The 8,496-nt window shown below is 35.7% G+C and overlaps 1 pseudogene; it reads left to right on the forward strand.

Annotated features, from left to right (window-relative positions):
• The first annotated feature begins 6,012 nt into the window (after positions 1 to 6,012).
• LOC147575478 (large ribosomal subunit protein uL23 pseudogene) lies at positions 6,013 to 6,467 on the forward strand (annotated as a pseudogene).
• Positions 6,468 to 8,496: the final 2,029 nt, after the last annotated feature.

Raw genomic sequence — 8,496 nt, forward strand, 5'->3', positions numbered from 1 at the left:
TATCAAGGGAATGAAGATCTTTTTAAAAAGACTCACAAAGTGGGGCTCCTGGGTGGTTCAATCAGTTGAGCATCTGACTCTTGATTTTGGCTCAGGTCATGATCCCATGATCATCAGATCGAGCCCCATGTTGGGTTCTGTGCTGAGCATGGAGCCTGTTTAAGATTGTCTCTCTCCCTTTCCCTCTGCTCCTCTGTCCCCTCCCCAACTCACATGTTTCCTCTCTCTCTCTCAAATAAATAAATACATAAATAGATAGATAAATAAACACACTTTAAAAATAAAATAAAATAAAATTGTAATAATAATGGCACACAAAGTAAGATTTCTTCCTGAGTGATATTCCATTGTATATATATATACATACCTCATCGTCTTTATTCTATTCATCTATCAGTGGATATCTGGGCTGCTTCCATATCTTGGCTATTGTAAATAATGCTGCTACAAATATAGGGGTGCATATATCCCTTTGAATTAGTGTTTTTGTATTTTTGAGGTAAATACCCCATAATGTGATTACTGGTTCTATTTGTAACTTTTTGAGGAACCTCCACACTGTTTTCCACAATGGCTGCATCAGTTTGAATTCCCACCAATAGTGCAAGAGGGTTGTTTTTCTCCACATCCTAGCCACCACTTGCTGTTTCTTGAGTTTTGGATTTATACATTCTGAAAGGTGTAAGGTGATATATCTATCTCGTTGTAGTTTTGATTTACATTTCCATGATGATGAGTGATGTTGATCATCTTTTCATGTGTCTATTTGCCATCTGTTTTGTCTTTTTTGGAGAGATGTCTGTTCATATCTTCTGACCATTTTAATTGGATTATTTGTGGTCTTTTGGGGGGGAGGTGTTGAGTTGAATAAGTTCTTTATATATTTTGAAATCTTGCCATTTGCAATGACATGGATGAAGGTAGAGGGTATAATGCTAAGTGAAATAAGTCAGAGAAAGACAGATACCATATGATTTCACTCAAATGTGAAATATAAGAAACAAAACAAGAACAAAGGAATAAGAGAGAGAGAGAGAGAAACCAACATGCAGACTCTTAACTATAGAGAACAATCTGATGGTTACCAGAGGGAGGGGGGGGGGGATGTTAAATAAGTAATGAAGATTAAGACATGTACTTGCTGTGATGAACACTAGGTGATATATGGAATTGTTGAATCATTATATTATACACCTGAAACTAATAACACTGTATGTTAACTATACTGGAATTAAAGCAAAAACTTAATAAATAAGAAAAGTCACACAAAGTAGAAATTATAGAGAAAAAGATTGATAAATATGATCTAATTAAAATTAAAAACTCCTACTCATCAAAAGACATCATAAAAATAAGGAAAAGAAAATCTACAAAGTAGAGTGGTATGTACAAGTATAAACTTTTACAAATATTTTTAAAAAATAGAAGATGGCAAAAAGATTTAAATAAGCATTTCATGAAAGATAAAATATAGATGTCTAATGAGCATTTTAAAAGGCGCTCAATCTCATTAATAAATGAAATACAAATTAAATTCACAATGAAACACCATTTCACACCTCATAGTTGGGCAAACATTTAAGAATGGCAATAAAAAGATTAGCTCAGGAGCCATCATCCCTGATAATGGCAATATCAACTGTTTGTCATTACATTATACAGCTTGACAAGCCTATACCCTAGTGTTCATTAATTCTTATCTAATTCTGTATTTCATATAGCAGATACGTGAACCATTTCCATAATACCAAAGGGCTGGAAACACTTAAATGGGTAGATTTTGGTATATTTAAAGCATGGGCTATTAAAAAACAATAAATAAATAAATAAATAAATAAATAAATAAATAAATAAATAAAATAAACTGCATGCATCAACATGGATAAATCTCGGAAATCAATATTGAACACAAAATAAAAATCACATCACAAAGAAATAATCAATATGTGATTCGTTTTATATAAAGAGCTAAAAGGGGAAAAAACCAATGTGTGGTTTAGTAATATATATGCATGTGGAAAACTCTAATGAAAGCAAAAAGATGTTCTAGTGTTGATATACACGGAGGAATTATAATATTCTATTTCTGAAGCTGGGTAGTAAGAACATGGGTATTTGTTTTACTATTGTTTTTTAAGCTATATATTTGTATTATATATGCACTTTTCTACATATTTTTCAGTAAAAACCATGCTGCACATCAAAATAAATTCTAAATGGAATTTAAGTATAAAATTTGATACCAGAAGCTTCAGGAAGGAATATAAATATTTATATGATCTTGAGATAGGGAAAGCCTTTATGAACTATGATAGGCTGAATTGTGCCCCCCACCCCCCAAATTCATATGTTGAAGTCCTGATCCCCAGTGTCTCAAAATGTGACTGAGTATATTTGGAAACAGGGCCTTAAAGAGTTAATTAAGTTAAAATTGAATGCTTTGGGTGGGACCTAACCCAATCTGACTGGGTTCTTATAATAAGAGGAAATTTGGATATGCAAAGAGAAATCAGGGTTGCATGCACACAGAGGAAAGACTGTGTGAGGACACAAAGAAGGCTGTCAGCTAAGGAGAGAGGTCTCAGGAGAAACCAAATCTGATGACATCTTGATCTCAGACTTCTAGCTTCCAAATCTGTGAGGAAGTAAATTTCTGTTGTTAGAACCATCCAGTCTATGGTGTTTTGTTATGCAGCCCTAGGAAATGAACATGTAAACATTATTTTAAATACCAAACTACATAGAAAAACTTTAATGTATTTTACTATGCAACATCATTAAATACTTATCTGTCAAAAAATAAAAGGAGAACCACAAACTCAGAATACTATTTGTAATATATTTAATAGAAGTTTGATATTCTTAAAAAAATAACTCCCACAAATATATAATAAAATCAACATCTTTGCAGAAAAATTGGCAAGATTCATAAGCTGGAAAATTTTATGTGAAGAAATAAAAATAATTGTTAGAAAATAAGAAAAAAATCAATATCTCTTTACAAATTAAGACTAAGATATTATTTTTAATTCTATTTAGAGATAAAAATACTATCATAGTATCATACACAGTGACAAAGACTGTAACTTCCATCCATTGCAGATCTATGTAATCTAAAATTCTGCCTGCATGGCTCTGTCATGGCACAGATCAAAGAGCTTTAAAAATGGCTTCTGTTTGACCTAGAATTTTCAATTCTCATTTCAGGGATTTTACCTTTAATAAATAATCAGGTGCTAGAAATAATCATTCTTTAACTGTAAGACTGTTTATTTTAGAATGAGAAATAACCTTAACTGTTTAACGATAAATATTTGGTTAAACCAAGCACATTACCTTTCTTTTTTTTTAATATAAAGTATTTTAATTTTTTTTTTAGTTGATCACTAACACACAATGTTACATTACTTTCAGGTGTACAACATAATGACTCAACAAGTCTATACATTATGCCATGCTTATAAGTGTAGCTACCATCTGTCACCATATAACACTATTACAATACAGTGGACTATATGTATGCTGTGTCTTTTATCCCCGTGATATGTATTCCATAACTAGAAGCCTGTATCTCTCATTCCCTTTTGTCCATTTTGCCCATCACACTCCACCACTCTCCCCTCTGGCAACCATCAGTTTGTTCTCTGTATTAATAGGTCTGATTCTGTTTTTCATTTGTTATTCATGTCTTAATTTTTAGATTCCATATGTAAGTGAAATCAGATGGTATTTGTCTTTATCTTTTTTCACTTAGCATACTTTTTAGGTCCTTTCATGTTGTCACAAATAGCAAGATCTCATTCTTTTTTATGGCTGGGTAATAATCCAGTGTGTGTGTGTGTGTGTGTGTGTGTGTGTGTGTGTATCACTGCTTCCTTATCCACTCATCTATTGATGGACACTTGGGCTGCTTCTGTACCTTGGCTGTTGTAAATAATGCTGCCATAAATATAGGAGAGCATATCTTTTTGAATTAATATTTTGTTTTCTTGGGGCAAATACCCAGTAGTGGAATTACTGAATTACTGAATCACAGGGCAGTTCTATTTTAATTTATTGAGCAACATCTATTCTGTTTTCCACAGTGGCAGCACTAATTTACATCCCTACCAGCAGCACATGAAGGTTAATTTTTCTCTACATCCTTGCCAACACTTATTTATTTTTTTAAATCATTTTATTTATTTTTCTCATCATGGTAAGTGTATTCTTTAATTCCCGTCCCCTATTTCACCCATCCCCAAACTCACCTTCACTCTGTTTGTTCTCTATAGTTAGGAGTCTGTTTCTTTATGTGACTCTCTCTTTCTTTTTCTCATTTGCTTTTTGTTTGTTTGTTTCTTAAATTCCAATATAAGTTAAATCATATGGTATTTGTCTTTCTCTGCTTCATTTATTTTGCTTAACTTTATACTCTCGAATTGTATCCATGCTGCTGCTAATGGCAAGATTTTATTCTTTTTTTATGGCTGAATAATGTTCCGTTATATATAATGGAATTATATATACATTATATATGTTTAATATATAATATATAACATATTTAATATATATTAAACGTACAATATATGATATATTTATATATATTGTACAGACACACACACCACATCTTTTTTTTAGCTAGAATTTTTTTATTGAGTTGGCCAGATTTTGAAATTTATACATGAAATACATAATGTTGAAACTGCTAGCACACTGAATCCCTTGGAAATGTCCATTTATGTTATAAAGTTTTTTTAATTTAATTTTTTATTTTTTAAAATTTACATCTAAATTAGTTAGCATATAGTGAAGCAATGATTTCAGGAGTAAATTCCTTAGTGCCCCTTATCCATTTAGCCTATACCCCCTCCCACAACCCCTCCAGTAACACCCAGTTTGTTCTCCATATTTATGAGTCTCTTATGTTTTGTCTCCCCTCCCTGTTTTTATATTATTTTTGTTTCCCTTCCCTGATGTTCATCTGTTTTGTCTCTTAAAGTCCTCATATGAGTGAAGTCATATGATTTTTGTCTTTCTCTGACTGACTAATTTCACTCAGCATCATAACCTCCAGTACCATCCACATAGTTGCAAATGGCAAGATTTCATTCTTTTGATTGCCCAGTAATACTCCATTGTGTGTGTGTGTATATATATATATATATATATATATATATATCACATCTTCTTTATCCATTCATCCACCGATGGACATTTGGGCTCTTTCCATACTTTGGCTATTGTTAATAGTGCTGCTATAAACATGGTGGTGCATGTATCCCTTCAAAACAGCACACCTGTATCCCGTGGATAAATGCCTAGTAGTGCAATTGCTGGGTGGTAGGGGAGTTCTATTTTTAGTTTTTTGAGGAACCTCCATACTGTTTTCCAGAGTGGCTGCACCAGCTTACATTCCTTTTTATACAATGAAAATATTTAAAACAGAAAAAAAAATTATTGGGTTTTTTATTTTAACTCCAGTATAACATACAATGCTATATTAGTTTCAGGTGTACAATATAGTGATTCAACAATTCTATACATTACTCAGTGCTCATCATGATAAGTATACTCTTAATCCCCTTCATATATTTCACCCATCCTTCTACACACCTCCCTTCAGGCAACCATCAGTTTGTTTTCTATAGTTGAGTCTGTTTCTTGGTTTGTCTCTCTCTTTCTCTCTCTTTTATCCCCTTTTTCATTTGTTTCATTTCTTAAATTTCATGTATGTGAAATCATACGATATCTGTCTTTCTCTGACTTCTTTTGCTTAGCATTATACCCTCTAGCTCCATCCATGTCATTGCAAATGGCAACACTTTATTCTTTTTATAGCTGAATAATATTCCATTGTGTGTATATACCATATTTCTTTTTCCATTAATCTATTGATGGGCACTTGGGCTACTTCCATATCTTGGCTATTGTAAATAATACTGCAATAAACCAGGGGTACATATATCCCTTTGAATTAGTGTTAAAACAAAAAAAATATTAAAAAGGATAATCTTTAGCCCTTTCATAAAAATGGCACCAAAGACAAAGAAGGAAGCTCTTTATCCAAAGCCAAAGCCAAAGCAAAGGTTTTGAAGGCCAATAAAGGGGCACTGAAAGACATCCATAGTCACACACACAAAAAGAAGATCTGCACACCATCTACATTCTGATGGGCCAAGATACTGTGTCTCCAAAGGCAGGCCAAACCTCCTTGAAAGAGCACCCTCAGGAGAAATGAGGTAGACCACTATGCCATCATCAAGTTCCCCCTGACTACAGAGTCAGCTATGAAGAAAACAGAAAGCAACACACTTGTGTTCACTGTGGATGTCAAGGCCAAAAAGCACCAGATCAAACAGGTTCTATGTCATTGACATAGCCAAGGTTAACACCTTGATAAGGCCCAATGGAGAGAAGAAGGCATGTGTTGACTGGCTCCTGACTATGATGTTTTGGATGTTGCCAATAAAATTAGTATAATCTAAACTAAGTTAAGCTGGCTAAATCTAAATATAAATTTTTTTCATGAAGAAGAAGAAGAAGAAGAAGAAGAAGAAGAAGAAGAAGAAGAAGAAATTGTTTTAATAGGTAGACTTTCTGGGTTGAGGCATTACAGGCAGATTTTGATTTCTTCTTTCCTGCTTATCAATATTTCAAAGTTTGCTATAATAAATATATTTTGGTAATAAGGAAAATTACTTTAAAATAAACATGAGTGCAATGGCTGAGTTGAGTGGAGCAAGCAACAGAGAACTTTCTGCAGGCATGAAGGCCCAGGAATCAGACTTACCTAGGTTTAGATCTTGGTTAGTCACTCATTCTGTGATCTTGGCTAAGTTACTAGGAGCACCGTCTCAGTTTTGTCATCTGAAAAACAAAGAGATGATAGCACTGCCTCACAGCCTTCCTACAAGGATTAAATAAAATCATGAAGGTAAAGGACTCAGGGAGGGTATACAGAGCTTACCTCCTGCCCACCTCCAACCACATAGAATGAAAAGTAGAATTTCAACTGGAAGTGATAAGGTAAGTTTGGATCAAATGGAATGTAGCAGTAGATAGGGGCCACAAGAAATGAACCCAAAGTAAGACCCAACAGACACTAAGAGCAATGACCTCGTGTCCATTTAGATAATCAACTAACAAATATAACTAATCATCCATTGGGATTATCGGGGACTGCTCTTTGACCCTATATGTGTGCTAATACACACACTGTCTCATGTAATTCTCTATTCAACTCTGATATGTTAGTATTGTCATCTCTGTTTTAAAAGTAAGGAAACCAGGAGGGCCAACAGGGCAGAGAAGTAGGGGGATCCAAACTTCCTTCTTTTCTCAAAAAAGTGTTGAAGCCAAAGGATTTTGAATCCCAAGAGTCCAGAAGGAAAAGAGACACTCCCATTTCCAAGGACCCACCAGGACAACCTGATGGGTCATAGGTGCATGATTGTGAACTGGGAGAGATAAAATTAATGCAGGGGAGGGATCCAGTTCTGCAGAGAGACAGAAGAAGTGGCTGGGGGAGCATAGGACTGTGTCTGGACAAGAGAAAAACCTCGCACTGGGATGGAGAAAGATCCAATCCTGTGAGGCTTTCTCCAGACTGGGGCTGGCTGCCTGGATCTCACACCTGGGGAGAAGGGGAGCCAGGTCCGGGCTCAGTGGCTAGGTCAGGGGCTCAGTCTGCAGTAGGAGAAAGCAATCCCCTCCCTGGAGTGCTGTGTCTGTGTCTGCCAGCTGGGTGCCACATATTGGGTGGCATGGAGTGACACTTCCCCAGTACCAAGGTGCAGGAGCAAGAGTTTGAATTCCAGCCAGGGCACAGGAGTCAGTGGAGTGAGACAAACCACCTCGTTTGTGCCCATGGCACAGTGAGGATGGTTCTAACAGATTGCTTTGGGAGACCAGGTCTGTGGAGGAGAGACTGGAGAGCCACCATTTTTCTCCCCAACACCACCAAAGTGGGGCCTCAGGGATCGGACAGTGGGGCCCAGAGTGAAGGTGAGACCCACCTACACCAAACCATGCCCCTCTGTGTCTGGTAACTGCATATCTACTGGAGCGGGATAGACACTGAGGAACCAGACAGCCCCCTCCTCCAGACCTTTGCTGCTGCATTACCCAGATTAATTCTAGGACAATTCTTGTTATTTAGATATATTCTTCCTTCCTTTTCTCCTTCTTACCTCTTCCCTCCTCTAGGCTGGTTCCTCTAGTTGTTGGTTTGTTTAAGCAGACATATTTAATGCATTCTTTTGATACATGTTCCACACCTCCTTTTCTGTTCTCCATTCTCTCTCTCTGGATTAAGCCATATAGTTTCTCTCTCTGGACAACTTTATCTTCTTTTCTTTTTCCCTGCCTCCTTCTTAATTTTCCTTTTTCTCTCTCTGGATTAAGCTGTATATTTTCTCTGTCTCGTCAATTTTTATTTTTTCTTTCCCCCCTGCCCCTGTCATTTCTTTCTGTATATGGAATAAGTCTTCTTCCATCAGCACCACTTCCACCTTG

This window comes from Puma concolor, chromosome D3 (genome assembly GCF_028749965.1).
Source record: "Puma concolor isolate L17-30 chromosome D3, mPumCon1.1.hap2, whole genome shotgun sequence".
Taxonomy (NCBI): Eukaryota; Metazoa; Chordata; class Mammalia; order Carnivora; family Felidae; genus Puma; species Puma concolor.